The sequence below is a fragment of the Hyla sarda genome, chromosome 3 (assembly GCF_029499605.1).
Source record: "Hyla sarda isolate aHylSar1 chromosome 3, aHylSar1.hap1, whole genome shotgun sequence".
NCBI classification, from domain to species: Eukaryota; Metazoa; Chordata; class Amphibia; order Anura; family Hylidae; genus Hyla; species Hyla sarda.
In genome coordinates, this window is record NC_079191.1 from 393,387,393 (window position 1) to 393,407,768 (window position 20,376).

Consider the following 20,376-nt stretch of genomic DNA (forward strand, 5'->3'; position numbering starts at 1 on the left):
CTACCCAGAGTGCCATGGGCACAGGAACCACAGGCTTAGCAACCAATGGGTTTTAGTCCAGCCCCCCTAGTATATGAGGGGCTGTAGTCTCTAAACTCTCTCTCTTGATTCCTGGATTCATAAGAAAGCACAATACCTGTACTATCTAAATTCATGTCCGCTAGGCCAAAGCCTAAAGAACCTGCAGCCACTTTATAACGGGAGTTATCAAGCTCTATCTACAATTCTAGTGACTACTACTCAACGCAAGAATAATATTAGTAGAACAGTGGCCTGCATAGATATTCTCAATACTACAAGTCCCACCAAGCCTGTGAGGTATGCTGCATCCCGATTGCCTCTAGAGAAACTGCATATTTGTAAAGACTGTTTAATAAGAATTCCAAGTAAAGGTTCCAGTTATTTTCACAATTCCTGCTGTGGACATTCCTTTATTGCCTGCCCTTTCTGGGTTGGTTGTCGGCAGGGCCTTATACCGAAACAACCACATCCTGGTGTCACAGCTAATCAGGGGTTAATAACACCTTACCCCACAGGATTAATACCACCAGACCCTGCTACACCATTGAAACACCCCAGACACCACAATACAAGTTTTCTATAAGTTTCATTTTATTGGATTTTAATATTTTTATTCACCATATATCTACTGGCACAGCTGCAAGGGCCATGCAGGCAGATGCCATAGACATTATATACAAATAAATATATAATTGTTCAATCTATATTGTATCCTACAATTTTTTCTATATTCAAATGTGAATATACTATACAATTTCTATACATGCTTTCATCCATGAGCTTATAAAAGATCAGATTCAAGGTGTTGTCAATGTGCGCCATGTTTTCTAGTGAGTCAGACCAGCAGCTAAGGTACGTGACGGTGCAGCTATCATTATCCAGGGAATCTTATTGTCGAACCACTTGTGCCCATATAGTATCAATTTCATATCAAGATTTGTCCTTGATTGTGATATTGCAGCTTAGTTGCACTGAAGTGAAAGGAGCTGAGTTGAAGACAGGTGTGATGCTGTTTTTGGAAGAAAGCTGTAGTATGAGGAGAGCTAAACACAGATATGCAACAGGATAGGAGACAAATCAGCACCTACGTCACTAGGTGCTGGGGTCACGCAGCGTGGAGGAATGTCCGAACGGACTTATGTAACTTCTGATGCGGTGGACTCAGTATGTGAAAACATAAGCAATCCAAAACATAGAAAGCGTAGACAGCGGCACTCACCATTCAGAAAACTGCTTTATTACAATGTTGCAGCATAGCAGGTACAGGCAGGTCAAGCGTTGCGTAAGTGGTGGTGACCGGTCGCCCCCTCTTCCGCACTGCTCGACCTGCCTGTACCTGCTATGCTGCAACATTGTAATAAAGCAGTTTCCTGAATGGTGAGTGCCGCTGTCTACGCTTTCTATGTTTTGGACTAAACACAGATATCATGAGACCACTATCTTATAAATCAAAGCAATCGTACAGGCATTACCCTAGATTGTAGAAAATATAGTATACTGGAAGCATCATTTCACAAGTGCACCTTTATGTTCCATACAGAATTAAATATTGCATCAGGGGTGAACTCTAAAAACATGCAAATCTGGAATAGAACTAATTAAAATTCTCCCCATGAAATCAAGTGTTAATTTGTTTTATTGAAGAGAAAGGTACCAATTTAATATAGGACACAAGCCTAATTAATTTGTTGTTCATTACAATACCATTAGTCATGATGAAGTAATGAGCCATTAATGTTGATGCAGTATGTGCTTTCAAAGGAATTTCATGGTACGTAAGCAACTAATTAATGCGTGTGTAAATTGCCACTTGTTACAATGAACAATTATTTTATGTAGCTTTTCTATTGCTCTACTTATAAAGTCATATATTTTATCTGTCACTTAAACATATATGTTGCTACAGTACTGAGAGAAAAGTATTCGCCCTCTCCTGGTATCTCCTATTACCACATATCAGTGATTGAAGATAGATGTGACATTTATATGCCCTAGATGGCATATAAGAAAGTATTAAAATCCCCAGTTTATCCCGACAGGTATTTTGGCTTTGGAGAAAAGACAAAACAGATTTGCCCTAGCACAGGTTGGTCTCTTCTTTTCACAGAAAATAAAATTAACTAAAAGTGTGCCCCTGATCTTCTGTTTTTCTGACACAAGGGGTAACATTTCTCATAAACATGTGTGGAGACTTAAAGGCTATACATGTTCCACTGGGAATTCTTCACTGCGAAATCTCTGGCATGCATTCCCAGTCAGTTTCCAAGACTCCTACTAGGTGTGAAACACTGCCTTTAAGGCAGGGGCGTTGCTAGGGTTGGTGTCACCTGGTGTGGTAGAAAATGGTGTCACCCCATACCTACCCCCTCAAAGTAAGTTTTTAGCCTGTTGTTACAAACGCCAGTGGTGTAGCATGTTGTGAAATATTCCAGTATAATAATGAAATATACCAATTGCCACAGAATGGGAAAATGCTAAAGAAGTTTTCAACATTTAAAACTACAGCTCCCAGAATGACTTAAGCAGTGGTATGGTTATGCTGGGAGTTGTTGTTTCACTCATCATAACTCCATAACTCTAGACTCCAGCTCTGATGAGACATAGTGAGAAGAATACAGAATGTCAGTGACTACAGGTGGCGTCTTCTCTATAGTGAGGAGGATACAGGATGATATCAGTGACTACAGGTGACGTCTTCTCTATAGTGAGGAGAATACACAATGATATCAGTGACTACAGGTGACGTCTTCTCTATAGTGAGGAGAATACACAATGATATCAGTGACTACAGGTGGCGTCTTCTCTATAGTGAGGAGGATACAGGATGATATCAGTGACTACAGGTGACGTCTTCTCTATAGTGAGGATAATACACAATGATATCAGTAACTACAGGTGACGTCTTCTCTATAGTCTTTTCTTATCTAATTCAGATGGTACATCAGAATGTGATGCCAAGATGGCATTGGCTCCTCACTATGTCAGCGAATTCTGATCCACTATATGAAAACAATAATTATTGTAAACCTTCCACACACTGTACTCTCTTAATATAAATCTGCCACACACTGTACCCTCTAAAAATAATACTGACCCACACTGTGCCCTCTGAATATAATACTGCCACACACTTTGCTTTATAAATATAAACCTGCCACACACTGTAACCTCTTAATATAATACTACCACACACTGTACCCTCTGAATATACTACTACCACACACTGCACTCTCTGAATAGAAACCTGCCATACACTGTAACCTCTTAATATAATACTACCACACACTGCACCCTCTGAATATACTACTACCACACACTTTGCTTTCTGAATAGAAACCTGCCACACACTGTACCCTCTTAATATAATACTGCCACACACTGTACCCTCTGAAAATAATACTACTACACACTGTGATCTCTGAATATAATACTTCTAGTGTTGCTCGCGAATATTCGCAATACAAATTTTATTCGTGAATATCGCATATTCGCGAATATTCGCGAATATAGCACTATATATTCGTAATTACGAATATTCGTTTTTTTTTTTGGTTTTGTTTTACAGTACACATCACAGTGATCACCCCTCTCTGCTTCCAGCTTGTGTGGTGTAAAGAAGGCTCTTTTGTATATGCAAATTTTTGCATATGCTAATTTTTGCATACGCAAATTTTGCGCATTTGCCAAAATAAAACGCAAATATTACGAATATGCGAATTTAGCGAATATATGACGAATATTCGTCCATATATTCGTGAAATATCGCGAATTCGAATATGGCCTATGCCGCTCAACACTAAATACTTCTACATATTGCACCCTTTGAATATACAGTGGTCCCTCAACATACGATGGTAATTCGCTCCAAACGAATCCATCGTATGTTGAGGGATTCGTGCAATGTAAAGTATAGGAAGCTGTACTCACCTATCCCCGCCGCTCCAGACCGCGTCCCGCCGCTCCCGATGGTGACCCGGGGCTCCGCTGGGCTCTCCTGGTCTTCTCCGGTCCTCCGCTGTCTTCTCCGGTCCTCTGCTGTCTTCCGCAAGGCCTTACTGGGCCTGCGTAGCGACGTCATTACGCTGCTGCGTACGCCGTTCCTATTGGATGACGTGCGCAACAGCGTAGTGACGTCACCGGAGAGGGCCGAGAAGACACCGGAGAAACAGCGCTGGACCCGGAGGGCACCCCGGAGCATCGTGGAGGGGTAAGTAATACTTACCGCACCACACGGGAAACATTAAGCTGCTATCCGGCAGCAGCTTAAGCATTTTGCGCTGCCGGATAGCACTTAATGTGATGGCCCCAACATAAAAAAGCATTGTATGTCGATGCTGACATCGACATGCGATGGCCTCTGAAAGGCCATCGTATGTCGATTTGATCATATGTCGGGGCCATCGTAGGTGGGGGGGTCACTGTATTACTGTCACACACTGGACCATTTTATATACTTTGCCTTAGGTCAGCACCTCAAACCCCCATCCCTATTAAAGGGGTTCTTCACCCAGAGACATCCAAAGGATAAGGGATAAGATGTCTAATCATGGTGGTCCTGCCACTGGGACATACTTCTTAGAATGCCGGGTGCGGCACGGGTGCTGCATGGAGATTGCTGGGGCCCCAGCGGCAGGACCCCCACGATCAGAAATGTTATCCCCTATCCATTGGATAGGGGATAAGATGTTTCTGGGTGGAGTACCCCTTTAATGTTCCCCTTATCTCATTTCAGCATCTCAAACACCCCCCATTACTGTGCCTCATTTCGGCATTATAAACCCCAACCTCCACATTACCTTAGACCACACATCACTGTGCCTTATGCCTCTTTAGCCCCCACATTACTGTATCTCATGTCCCCCCAAGACCCCTCATTACTGCGCCATTGCCCTACAATACACAATAATATTACTGTGCCTCATGCCCCCAAAACTACCCATTGCTGTGCGTCATGACTGCCCCCTCCCCTCCTCTATTATTATGCTCATGCTTATATTATTGTGACCACCCGCCCTGCAATGACTGCTCCCCCCAGGCTAATTCTTTACCTATCAGTGTTTTCCTTGAGGCCTTGCTGTTCCTGGTGCTGCTCTTCCTAACTTTCACACGTCAACGCTGGTCTCAGCGTAGCTCCACAAAGCTTCGCCCACCGACGTCACCTACCAGTGATGTTCAGCGCAGGCGGCATATTAACCCTTGGCCTTACGGTGGTAATTATTATTTTTTGTGGGGATGGGTGCAGGGGCGGAATCGTGACGATTAGTCAGGGTGTCACTCCAGAGGATGGTGTAACACGACAACCCCCCCCCCCCCCCCCCCTGTCGCTACACCACTGCTTTAAGGGAAAGCTGCTTTTAAAAAGTGGTGAGGGCTGTTTTGCATAGCCTTTCTTTGCAGAATTGCCAGTAGAGTGTGAATGGTCTATAAGTCTCTATACATCATTATGACGCTCTCCTCAAGGAGAAACATTCTTACTTTTATCTAAACTTTTGACATGTCTGGATGACACATCAAAGGTGTCTTTGATTAACAGATAGCATACATATGTGATAGCACTACGATCGTCATACTTGAGCAATAAAGTCAACATGGTATTAAAATTTTTCATGAATGCTGTAAAAAAGGTAAAAACCTTTGCAGCATTGCTTTTTTTCCATCTACCAGAAAATATATTTAACAAGTTTTACCTAATAGCAGCAATAAAAACTAAAGTTCATTCTGCAAAAAAAAAAAAAAAAAAAAAAAAAAAAGCTGTTGCACAGCTACACTGAAATAGAAATAAAAATGTTATAGCTCTTGGAATTCAGTGGCACAAAAATGTCATTTTTTCCAAATAAAGAATACTAAAAAAAAACTTCTGTTAAAAAAATCTTAATCCTTATCAGCTGCAGTATGCTCCAGAGGAAGTTCTTTTCTTTTTGAATTTCTTTTCTGTTTGACCACAGTTCTCTCTGCTGACAACTCTGTCCATGTCAGGAACTGTCCATAGCAGGAACAAATCCCCATAGCAAACCTATCCTGCGCTGGACAGTTCCTGACATGGACAGAGGTGTCAGCAGAGAGCACTGAGGTCAGACAGAAAAGAAGTTCAAAAAGAAAAGAACTTTCTGTGTAGCATACAGCAGCTGATAAGTACTGGAAGGATTAAGATTTTCAAACAGAAGTCATTTACAAATCTGTTTAACTTTCTGGCACACGTTGATTTAAAAAAAAAAAAAGGTTTTCCACCTGAGTACCCCTTTAGAGTGCTTGTGTTATGCGCTAAGTAGATTTGCTTGAGACATATATTTAAAATCTACAATATAAAAGTGACATTTTCAGGTTATTCCAATTTTAATGGTTACTTACATAGTAACATAGTCCAAAAGGATGAAAAAAGACCATCAAAAGAGTAGATCAAGTGAACCTATAATCCTATTGTGTCCCTACTGTGTTGATCTAGAGAAAGGCAAAAAGCCCTAACTCTTAAAGGGGTATTCCAGGCTAAAACTTTTTTTTATATATCAACTGGCTCCGGAAAGTTAAACAGATTTGTAAATTACTTCTATTAAAAAATATTAATCCTTCCAATAGTTATTAGCTTCTGAAGTTGAGTTGTTGTTTTCTGTCTAACTGCTCTCTGATGACTCACGTCCCGGGAGCTGTGCAGTTCTTATGGCGATATTCTCCCATCATGCACAGCTCCCGGGATGTGACATCATCATTGAGCAGTTAGACAGAAAACTTCAGAAGCTAATAACTATTGGAAGGATTAAGATTTTTTAATAGAAGTCATTTACAAATCTGTTTAACTTTCCGGAGCCAGTTGATATATATATATAAAAAAGGTTTTGCCTGGAATACCCCTTTAAGTGGTTAAAGATGGTCCATCAGATCTCATGACTGGGACCGTATTTACAAATAGAGATGAGAGAATAGTTTTGTTTATCGTTTATAATAGATTTTACACATAAATTCCATGACCAATTTTTGCTTTTTATTACACATGTGGAGAGAGGGGCTGCCTCCATTTTGGTTCATGCACTAAGTGACGAATGTGCTAGACCTTACATGCCCAGAAAGAGAGGCTCAGTGCTGGCCTAGGAGAGGCATATTCATAGTGTAGGGTCTGTCCCAAATGAAGTCACCTTATGGTGGTGGGATGGTACACACTATTTGGCCAAATGGTAAGCTAAGAACCTCTATTTTTCACCATAGCAGTATAGCAAAGTATATATCACCTATAGCTTAATGCTAGCATTGTGCTGCTGTTATCCTCTTGTTTGTATTTGTAGTTCAGCCGCAGCAGCGTGCACCTGTATACTTTATTTTATACAATAGTTGTGTATAAGGATGTGCTGACCAATTTTTGATTTTAACATTACTAAACCTAAGCATACCCCTAATTTTGGGAACGGGGGAGTAGGGTCTGAGCTCATGGAACTCCAATAATAATATCCTCTGACATATCTATCAATTTCAGTGAAATTTTTGTATCAACGTATCAATTGTCATATACAAATTCCAACTGTAACGTTATGTTATCCGGTCTATTCATCTGATACAGTAACTGGAGTTGGTATTAAGTTAATAATCAGGCCTCTTGTTTTAATCACAATGCACATAATTACAACCTGTACATTTGTTTTCTTTGTGTTGCTTATTATTATAACGGCACCTGACCACCATTGTGGGGCTGTATGTACATAATTACTGTTGTACACTGAAGCGTTCCCTTATTAGTGGACCCATGCGGTGCCTCCGTGACTATCTCTGCTCAGAAATCGTTACTTTCTCTAAAATTAAATGCCTGAGAAGGTTTATTTTGTATTTTGCTTTATAATTTTTTTTTTCCATTTTATATATTTTGTTAATGATTTTTTCTTTTAATGTTTCGGGTTATGTAACCTTGCTTTAATAATGTTCAATTTCATTGCACTTAGTGATTTTGACTGCTGACCATGAAAGCAGATTACCATACAACATCTGCGACCTGTGCTAGATTCCAGGATCACTAATTATTTAAAATCTCAGGAAGAAAAAAACTTCTAATAGCCAGGAGTAAACAATTCCTGAAGCAGTATAATATTATGCAGATCCTGGAATTGGCACAATGTTGGTTTCAGGAGAAGCAGGATTTTGTCACTAGTCACAGTCCTTTCTAATATAGTGCATTGCAGACTTAAAGGGGTACTCCACCCGTACACATTTATCCCCGATCTCCCTGCTGCACCCCACATTCGTTTAGAGCATCGGGTGCAGCTTCGAAGGCTCGTGATGTCATGGCCAGGCCCCCTCAATGCAAGTCTTGCATTGATGAAGCATGGCCGTGATGTCCCTAGCGGGGCGTGGCCATGGCATCAGGAGTCATCCGGCACGGAGCAAAGTTGGCCCCGTGCATCGGATGTCTGGAGTGCCACAGCCGAGATCGTGGGGGTACCCAGCGGCAGGACCCCCGTGATCAGACATCTTATCCCCTATCCTTTGCATAGGGGATAAGATGTCTAGGGGCTGAGTACCCCTTTAAACTTTGTTTCTTTGGTGTTTTCGCATGTGGACTTGTACTTGTCTATTGGAAATGTATGTAAGTTTCTTGTGATAAACTAGCTTGTGTCCTATTTGGGTGCTTACTGACACGAATCTTCATGGAGGGTGTACTGTGGTTAACTGGCTAGAATTCCCCTCCACTTAATTTTTAATGGACAAAGCTGAGACATGTATCTTTTAGTCAAGAAGGAATCCCCCAACTAAAAGGGGTATTCCAGAATTATTTTTTATTTGACTATACTACAGGGGTTGTAAAATGAGTGTTGTTCATAATAGTGTCTGTACCTGTGTTTCATGGTGGTCTCGCAATTCTTCTGTGAAATGTTTATTTTTAACAGCATATAAAATGAGTGACGTCTCAGGTTTTCTCAGGTTGCAGTGAGGCCTGAGACATTACATCACTAGTCAAGTGTTAAAAGGGAGCCTATCTACTTCAATGGATGGGGGACCGCTGGGCGGGGGAGAAATCATTCACCAAAGGGCTGCAGAAAATAGTTTTTGATGTGCTTCAATGGATTGGGTAGCTGATGTGTGGAAGGGAAAAAAGTGAATTCACATCTACGAACAAGGGATCTTGGGACTTTTAGTTGGAGGGAGGGAACAGGAAATTTCACAAAATAAAAGCAGCAGCATTATGGGGGGCTCAGGACACAGCCATTTAGCCCAAAGACAAGTACAGATCCTTCCTAAACATGTCCCTTAATGTCTGGCAGGCAAGTATTAAAATCACCTTATGGTGGATATCCCCTTTAGGGTACGTTCAGATGAGCGGATTTGCAGCGTATTTTACGCTGCAGATCCGCCACTGACTTTGCATGTGCCGCTACGTGCAGCCACACTGAAACGATGTGCGAGTCGCCGCGCATGCGCGGTGTACTCGCACATATTGCGGCCGCTCCCCCTGCTCAATGAGCTGCCGCGATGTGTGGGTATACTGCACATGCGCGCGGCGACTCGCACATAGCAGTGTGTCTGCTCATAGCGGCGTATTGCCGCTCTGGGCAGGTACATGTAAAGCCAGCATATAGGAGGTCCTTCAGTGGCGGATCCGCAGCGAAATACGCTGTGAAAATCTGCTCGTCTGAACGTACCCTTAAACAGTGTTTTACTGAACCAGGACCAGTGTCCTTCTGAAATTGAGCACTTTGAATATTTTCTCTTAAATGCTGATGCTGTTTCTGTACTTCTTCTAGTTCTGTTAATATCCTTGCAGTGGGTCTTACTTGGCACATTTGCTAGGATCTTGCAAGGATCAGGACTAGTGTTGAGCGGCATAGGCCATATTCGAATTCGCGAATATTCGCGAATATATGAACGAATATTCGTCATATATTCGCGCATATTCGCATATTCGTTATATTCCCGTTTTATTTTCGCATATGCGAACATTCGCGTATGCGAAAACTATCATATGTGCATATTGGCATACACAAAATGAGCATTCGCGAAAAATGCGCATATACGAAAATTAGCATATGCTAATTTTCGCATATGCTAATATTCGCATATGCGAATTTCGTACGCCAGTCTCACACAGTAGTATTACAGCCTTCTTTACACCACACAAGCTGGAAGCAGAGTGGGGTGATCACTGTGATGTGTACTGTGAAAAAAAACAAAAAAAAAACCGAATATTCGTAATTACGAATATATAGCGCTATATTCGCGAAATTCGCGAATTCGCGAATATGCGATATTCGCGAATAATATTCGAATTGCGAATATTCGTGAGCAACACTAATCAGGACCAGAAATTGTGGCCTATCTGCTTGAGGTGTGCCTAACTTTAGCTACACCTCACTATTGCAGTCTCCTTTGGTGTGTGACAGGAGCTGCAGTGCAATTTGCGCTTCTCTGACTTTGATCTTTGACTATTCGATCAGCACTTTATCTACACAGTGTGCCATAGGCATGCTTTATCAATAACTGAGTCACGGCAGGCGTAGGACAACCAATCGACATCCCACAATTAGATTGCTTGGGTGCCGATCGGACCACTAGACACCATGGTTGCATCTTACTGTCTGAGGCTTCTAATGCAATTTGACTCATGGCAAAAGCGCAGCCGTGTCTGGCTATATATTTGGCATTGAAATGTATGATGGACAGGCAATACACGGGAGGACTGGGGCTGTCAGAGTGGAAGCTGCTGTTATTCATCAGTTCTCTGCCCCTGCTTTTTCTCTTCACTCATTATTATTATTTTATGAACTGTTCTTGGATATTAAGCACCCCAACACATTATTTTGAGCGATTTTTTTAAGTGTGTTTTTGACTATAGAGTTCTCTTGAACTTAATGTAAAAATGGTTGAGAAAAATTCTACAGCTATAATTTTGCAGTCATAAAATTAAGTGTGAGTTGCTTTTTACAGCTCACAAATGGCAATTTTTTAGAAAGTTTTTTGGCCCACTTTTTATCCCATTCACAAATTGCATAAAAAAACAGCTATAAAAATAAATAAAAAACAAACAAACAATGACCATATGGCAGAAAAACAGGAGACATTTTCAGCTGTTTATTAAAAGGCTGAAAGTATAGACAAAAAACATACCCAAAGGCTGTCAGGGTACACTGAGAGTTGTAGTTTTGCCACAGCTGGAGGCACCCTGATTGGGAAACACTGTTCTAGCCAATTCAGTATTTCACAAACAAAGAGCAGTGTTTCCTAACCAGGCTGTCTCCAGCTGTATCAAAACTACAACTCCCAGCATGCCCTGACAGCCTTTGGGCATGCTGGGAGTTGTAGTTTTGCAACATCTGGAGGCACACTGGTTGGAAAACACTGTCCTAGCCTATTCAGCATACACATCATGTTACACCAGTGTTTCCCAACCAGTGTGCCTCCAGCTGTTGTAAAACTACAACTCCCTGCATGCCATGACAGCCTTTGGGCATGCTGGGAGTTGTAGTTTTGCAACAGCTGGAGGCACCCTGATTGGGAAACACTGTTCTAGCCAATTCAGTATTTCACAAACAAAGAGCAGTGTTTCCCAACTAGGGTGTCTCCAGCTGTATCAAAACTACAACTCCCAGCATTGTTTGGCTGTCCGGGCATGCTGGGAATTGTAGTTTTGCAACAGCTGGAGACACCCTGGTTGAGAAACACTGTATTACCCATGCTACTTTCTGAGAATTTTATTCCACCACCTGCTGCCTACCTACCTGAGTGTATTCCCACCTACATATCTACCTAACTGTCTTACTGTCTTCCTACCTAGCTACCTACCTACTGGGCAACCTAGTACACTAACTGGCTACCTACCTACCTGGCAACCTAGCTACCTACCTACATGTCTTCATACCTACCTGGCAAACTATCTACCTACCTACCTGCAAAGAATAAGTCAGCCAGCACTTTAGTTGATACCAAACTATTATATGGACCTGGCCTACAGGTGCACGCTACTAGGCTAGATATACAGCAACAGAAGAATGCAGCAGCACACTGCCAGCACAAAGATATAGATGAAACATGAATATGCAGTTAAAACATGGAGAGCTATACAGCTATGGTGTAATAGATGCAAATGTGAAACTATGAAATAGTGAGGCACTTAGCTCGCAAATTTGTCTCCGCCGGCGGTCAAATAGCTTGGACCGTCCCACCGCGATAAGGTAGCCTCCATGGGACGGACCCTACACTGTGTATATGCCTCTGTGTGAACAGTTCAGTAAGCATGGCAGGATCTGGAACATCCAAGACACCTTATATACACACCCGATAGAGGTGGGTGGGGTGCAAGGCCAACATGGAGGTAGCCACTCCCCCGTATGTGCAATACAGACAAAGAATAAGTCAGCCAGCACTTTAGTTGATACCAAACTATTATATGGACCTACACCATAGCTGTATAGCTCTCCATGTTTTAACTGCATATTCATGTTTCACCTATATCTTTGTGCTGGCAGTGTGCTGCTGCATTCTTCTGTTGCTGTATATTTAGCCTAGTAGCATGCACCTGTAGGCCAGGTCCATATAATAGTTTGGTATCAACTAAAGTGCTGGCTGACTTATTCTTTGTCTGTATTGCACATACGGGGGAGTGGCTACCTCCATGTTGGCCTTGCACCCCACCCACCTCTATCGGGTGTGTATGTAAGGTGTCTTGGATGTTCCAGATCCTGCCATGCTTACTGAACTGTTCACACAGAGGCATATACACAGTGTAGGGTCCGTCCCAAGGAGGCTACCTTATCGCGGTGGGACGGTCCAAGCTATTTGACCGCCGGCGGAGACAAATTTGCGAGCTAAGTGCCTCACTATTTCATAGTTTCACATTTGCATCTATTACACCATAGCTGTATAGCTCTCCATGTTTTAACTGCATTTTCATGTTTCACCTATATCCTTGTGCTGGCAGTGTGCTGCTGCATTCTTCTGTTGCAGTATACCTACCTACCTGGCTACACCTACCTGTTTTCATACCTGACTACCTACCTGGCTATCTTTCTGCCAAACTACCTGCCAACCTAGCAACCTACCTATTTGGCTACCTGGCTATTTCTCTACCTAACTATCTGGCAACCTAACTGCATGCCTACCTGGGTGTCTTCCTTCCTACCTACCTAACTGGCTAGCTACCTACCAAACTACCCAGGAAATTGTTTTGCATCGAAGCCCTGTGGCTTCAAGCCACGCCACTGGGGAGCAATATGAGTGGGTTAATATAGAAAGGGGAGCAATTTGAGGGGATAATATGCAATGGGTAAAAAATGAGGGGCATAATGAACAATGAAGGGCAATGTGAGGGGCATAATATACAATGGGAGGAATGTAAGAGGCGTAATATACTATGGGGCAATGTGAGGGGCATAATATATTATGGGGGCAATGTTTGGACCTGCTAGGGTAATGTTTCTTGCATTATACCCAATGGGGGCAATGTTTGGGCCTGCTAATCTATGACAATGTTGGGGCCTAATACTATACAGCTGCACAGAGGGATCTAATACTATATGGGGCAGTGTAATACATATAGGGGTTTGTATAGAGTTGAGGATTTTGCTGTAGCGAAAATCCTAAAATGTTTCTCTGGTAGATTCGGTGAAGACGAGTCGTGATCGGGAGAAATCTTCATGATGACCCAGAACAGATGGAGAAGAAAGAGAAAAGTGAGCGACTCAGATCAGAGAAGACGCCCCCGTGAGTATGTAACTTTAATGACTTATATGGTCTGCAGCCCCTGTGTATAGCCGGTATCTATTTCTGTATGGTCACTGTATGGGGGATATTGGTATTTGTATAGTGGTTTTTATTCAATAACAATAAAGGAGTAAGTGGTAATGGTTGTGGTCATGGTGTGGCGGAATTATATGTCCCTTGTATTGTGGTGTTATTACTGATACTGGCCTGCGTATAGTGGCTTTTATTTCCTTACAGTATTCTGCAAAATTAATACGGAGTAGCAATATTATTTTATGTTTCTAAGCCCGATACTAAGATAAAATCTTGCGTGTGCCACAGTGAGGAGGAGAAGGGGGGGGCTCAGTCTACAAGCCGTGTAAGGGGCCCCAAAATTTATGATGGCAGCCCTGCCCTTACATCCCCTGCAGATCCTTCCTGAGTCGGTCTCCCTCTGCACAAGGCTGTCTGGTGGATTGTAAACCGACCTGTATGGGGACATCTAGTGGCCGGAAATATAACGGCCAAATACTAGGCAACATATGCATCATTGTTTACAGAAATACATTATAGATTGTCTTAATCTTGGAATATTTGCTGGATATCAATAATAAAATTTTAAGTCCATTACTCTAATCTAATATGGATTTGGGGCATTTACTGTCTGCATGGCATTCCAAGATAGTAAATATGGTCTGATGGATAAGCAGTAGAGGCATAAAAACATATATTCTGTATAATGCAAGTCAGAAAGATAAAATAGTACTGACATTTTAGTGCGCTATATGTATATGATATGTACACAGAGGATAAATTTCATTTATTTTATTGTCAATGGAAGTTTAATGATAACAAATGACAATAATCATTACTTCTGAAACAGCTTAATCAATAATAACACTAATGATAATTTATCTAGAAGACAGTACAGTCATCATTATCTAAGCTGGTTATAAGGATAAAGGGAAATACAGCTCCACTTAACCCATTACTGTTTCGGACCACATGCAATGTAAACATTTAATGGAATTTTTTTCTTGTGCTTTAAGTAGTCAATTTTTAAAACAATTTTTATCGGAATATTATACCTATGTAAGTGGGATAGGGCATTTTTAATTAACATTCCTGGTGAAGCAAGTGAATGCTTTATTAAAGGTGTTGTCTCCTAATGACAACTCCTGTACAAATTGAAATCGTAGAGGGGGTCCCACCTTCTGGACCCTTTCTATGAGCCAATATGGAGATCCACTTTGTTTGTGTGGCTGCTGTTCTAGTAAACTCAAGTCATTGTGGTACATGGATGGATAGTTATCTGAATGGCCACCATGTAATACTACATTTCTCAAGCAGGGGGTTACTGTAGGGTAAATGCCTTTTTGCCAGGAGCTTGCTTGGGCTTATTATGTCTTCATAAAGGTGTACTCCTATCCAATGGCCTCCTCCCATAAACATGAATGGAGGGGGTGGGGCGGCTGTGTTCGCCAGTCATCGGGCATGGATCGGAGTTTGCTCCATGCACCAAATGACAGGGGTGCCGCAGCAGATGTTTTAGCCCCTTTAAGTACTTTGGAACTAAATGCTTATTTACTATAGAGTGAGGGTGCTCAGCCCAAGTTTGGCAAACCCTATTACTGTGTCTCTCTCACCAGTCCATTGCATTCCCACCTCCCAACACTAGGCTACTCTACCAGGGTACCAATAATATACATTTAGTAGTCAACCCTAGTGACCTGTTGCTTATGGGCCTTAAAGGCAGTGGTTACAAATCAGTAAAAGCCATAGTTTTCCAATAAAAGCATTCTTATACGAGTGACAAAGTGACTCAAAATAGTGACAACAGATCCCCACAGTGGAATTTAGAGCACCCGACAACAGTGACAGCCAAAGCTATTCCAAAGGAACAAAAACAAGATCTTTCATGCCAGTAACAACCACATTTTCATGGCAGTGCCCTTTGCCATAATTCATAAAAAGAATTAAAACTTTTACACTCCTCCTCATCACAAAATGAGTAATTCCTTTCTGACAGGAAGTTGTTTTCAAACATCAGAATTCCTATGTCCGTAATGAATTTGTTGTGTAAATTAATGGAGGAATATAATTTAAAGGGGTATCACAGTAAAATAAATTAATAAATAAATACTCTTTTTTTTATATTATACTGGGGCACAAAAAAATAGGAAATAAGGTATACTCATCTACCCTGCCTTCTGTCTTCCCAGCCAATCACTTGTCACAGCGATGTCCCACCTCAGAGCTGGTAGGTCCTGTTGGCAGGAACAAGCTGTGATGAGCAGGGAACTGGAATAGGATCTATGGGGAACAGGGTGAGCATCATTTTTTTTTATCATGCTCCCAGCATAATATAGAATGGTTTTAATTACCCCTTTAAAGTCAATATACTGGTGATGCATCCAATGCCTTTCATTATGGGCACAACCAACTTGTAAAATATCTTGACCCCGCACCAAAATATAGTTCGTATTTCCTAGGCCATAATATAGTTCAGATTTTCTAGGCTACTCCACCAGGGTACCAATGATATACATTTAGTAGTTAACCCTAATGACCTGATGGTACTGTTGCTTATGGGCCTGCAGAGCCTCTATTGTCTCCTGGTCCAAATCTCTTGATTCATCCTCCAGCCCAGAACTCTCAGACCGGTCACTGAGTTTTCATCGACAAGAACTTTACTAGAAGATTAATTCTACCAAGAATAAAGAATGGCTGTTTTTGCTTTCAGGCCCGAAAGAAATTTATATTTTTTGTTGCTGAAATATTGCGCTGTATTTTAAAACAACATGTTAACTGAACAAACACAGTTGATGCATGTCTAAGGAAAGGTCTGAAGTCAACACCAAGCTCTTTATCACAATATAAGTATATTCAAGGACGCCGGCATGTACTTCCCTACTGAAAGCCAGGATGAGATTAATCACATTATCCATGAACAATTTTGGGGTTAAGGGTAAATAACCATCCATTAATTTTAATAGTTATTTAGTCCTCGTTGAGCAGGAAGCATTTACCGCCATGTTCCACATTCTTAGGCACAATCCTGTAAAACTCCACATTTACCTTCTTCCATCAGTTAGCGGCTTCACCGACACAGCTGTGTGACTTTTACGAGATGCCGGGAGTGTTAAAAATGATTTACAGTCCAAATGTTTGTCTGCGAGTGGCTTTGGTAGATTATCAATGCGTTGTAATCTTTCATGATGGTGGATGTGAGTGTATGGGTCATTTCAGCCGAGGTAATTAAGAAAAATAAGAAGGAAGAGAATAGAGAAAAATTGAGAGATGTAACCATTTCTTTAGGCTATTCTGGAGCTCAATTATCCTTCTGACACAATCTGAGATTAGGTAATATCATTTTAAGGGATTTTATTGCAGGGATATAGAGGTTGCTACAGTATATAGGATAGGGTTCTACATAATATCCACAATAGGAGAGCAGATTTATTTTCTTTTGTATAATTTTAGTATATTAGGCAAAAGCAAGAAAATATATTGTGACATTGGCAGTAAAAATGGGGGTCTATGGCAAGGACATTTTCATTTACATTATGCGATATCCTGCCGTGCATCCGTCAAGATGAGGTGCGACAGTCAGCAGAGTTAGAGAGGCATCTAATGCAGGAGATGAAGAAGTGTTGACATCTAGTTTTTCCACACCAAGGGAACCATGTTTGTGCAGGCTGTGTGGAAAGTCCAAACGTTGCAGTCATATGTTCGATTCTCTAGTCAGTCTACTATACTCTTGACTTTATACAATCAATATAACATATAGTTGTGGTGTGTTCACACATTCAAGTTTTTAATTGCAATGATTGAATACAAAGCCAGGAATAAATTCAGATAGTCACAGTCTAACCTTCATACATGTCCTACATTCATAAGCTATTCCTGGCTTTATATTCTATAATTGCAATTAAAAACCTGAACATGTGAATACATCCTTAAAGGGGTACTCCAGCGCTTACACATCTTATCCCCGATCCAAAGGATAGGGGATAAGATGCCTGATCGCGGGAGTCCCGCAGCTGGGGACGCCCGCGATCATGCACGCAGCACCCCGTTTTTAATCAGTCCCCGGAGCGTGTTCGCTCCGGGTCTGATTACGCTCGACTGCAGGGCCGGCGGGGTGTGATGTCACGCCCCCGCCCCCGTGTGACATCACGCTCCGCCCCTCCGCCCCTCTTTAACAAGAAACTTACTTCTGCCCTACATATAGTGTCCCTGTCACTTAAAAAATGTATGACAAGAAGTTTTTATCAGTTTGGATGTTTAGAACACCAATCTCTTTAGATACAGCCATGAGAAACCCTTCACTCCCTGGATTACTGCTATCTCTGTATAAGATGTGTAAGCACCGGAGTACCCCTTTAAAGGGGCATTCCGCCCCTAGACATCATATCCCCTATCCAAAGGATAGAGGATAAGATGTCCGATCCCAGGAACCCCACGATCTCCCTGCTGCACCCGGCTTTCATTTACAGCGTCGGGTGCAGCCCCGCTGAAGGCTTTTGACGTCACAGCTGAGCCCCGCCCATGACATCACAGCCACGCCTGCTCAATGCAAGTCTATGGACTGGAGGGGGCATGGCCGTGACATCACGAGCGGGGTGTGACCGTGACGTCACAAGCCTCTGTCCCGCATGGCCAGTCATCCAGCACAGAGCTAAATTCGTTCTGTGTACTGGAGGTCTGGGGTGCCGCAGCCAAGATCACGGGGGTCCCCAGTGGCGGGACCCCCGTGATCAGACATCTTATCCCCTATCCTTTGTATAGGGAATAAGATGTCTAGGGGTGGAGTACCCTTTTAAGGAACAATCATTAAAGGAGATCTGGCAAAACACAACCAGCTTTCTTTTGCAATAACTGCAGCAATAGAAAAACTTCTGTTTCTACATATTGTGGCCCCTATGCTATGCTATTGATGTAGTGTATTTATTATAGTGTATCATTTGCCGTGGATGTATATACAGGAGCAAGGATTCCTGTCTATTGTCGGACTCCCTGATCCTGTACAGTATTGAGTGGTAATATATACAATTTATGCATCACTGCTCACTTTCCATTTGCAGGTCTAGGCGTCTTTGTACCTTGCCTAGTGAGCATAATGTGAGTGGTGGGGCATGCAGTGTATGCATCAACGCTCAGTTACGCTGTCACAAACCTACCTGGGTCTAGCACCGCCTCTGGTCATCCCCAGACGCCACTGGGTTAGTCTAACATTGACCTGAAAATTGGTCTTGCATGATGCAGGATTGCTCGTCACTGTGGGACTAGGTGGCCTTGCCTATCAGGAGGTGGGAGAGCTGGGCCAATCAACTGAAGCGCTAACGCTCACACCTCCTTGCAGCATGACATTTAATTGGACTTTTGCACTAATAAGATGCCCATAATTGTGGTTCCTAATCATCACTAGCGTTCCTAATGTGCATCACCTGCGTTCCTGACCTTTGCCAGTTCCATGATCCCTGAATGATCCCTGAATGATCAAGTTAAAGTCAGGATCTAAATCCCATCAAGGTGTTGTGGGGGAGCTTCAAATGAGCAATGCACATACAAGAAACCCCTCAAGTGGTAAAATATCGCTCCGAGTCAATATTGGAGACCAATAGACAGGTGTAAGAAACACCTAATGGAAGTTGTTTATTCTATCATTAATATTAAAATATTAGGTATTAAGCGGTGTTTACACATTGCCGCTAATTAGTGGTAACGCAAAGAATTACCGCATGCTTTTTTACTGCAAATGTCTGAAAGCAGTTATGCTAATCATGTAAGTTGAAATAATATGTGTCCTTTTTTACCTTGATTTTGGCCATTTACAGCAAAAAAGCTGTAAATGTTATTAGTTACAGTAATGCTAATTTGCTGCGACCTGTGAACACAGCCTCAGAGCCAAGGGGGTACTCTATTTAAGGAGAAGCATATTCATACTGTACATGTGGTTATATGTCGATTTGCATGTGGAAATTCTGCAGTGGATTTGCCTTTAGGGTCAATTTGCTATAGTTGAACATTTTCACTGAGTGTGTGTATGAACTTTTTAATATTAAAGGGGTTCTCCGGAGGAAAAAAATGTTTTCAAATCAAGTGGTGCCAGTCCTCTCTGCTGACACCTCTGTCCGAGTCAGGAACTGTCCAGAGCAGGAGAAAATCTGCATAGCAAACCTCTCCTGCTCTGGACAGTTCCTGACATGGACAGAGGTGTCAGCAGAGAGGCACTGGGGCCAGAATGGAAAGAACTAGACAACTTCCTCTGGAGCATACAGCTGCTGATAAGTACTGGAAGGGTTAATACTTTTGAATAGAGGTAATTTACAGATCTGTAGAACTTTCTGGCACCAGTTGATTTGAAAACTTTTTCTTTCCTCTGGAGTACCCCTTTAAGGCTATAATCTTTTATTTACTTCAAGTGAAATATTACGTATGTGTGATGTGTATGGTGCAATCTCTTGTGGTCTACTTATTTTCCTGCAGGAAAATGACAGCTATTTGCACTTTGTAGATCTTTTTCCTAATGAGAATGATGAGTAATGCTGCAATACCTATCATCTAAAATTAAATGTGTCTGAAACTATTTCTCCTTCTTCTATTTCTTCTTTTTTTTATATACACAGGGCGTAATGTGAAATGTTATTAATCATGTATTTCCTAAAATAAATCATTTTTTTTCACTTCAGGTTTTCTGTA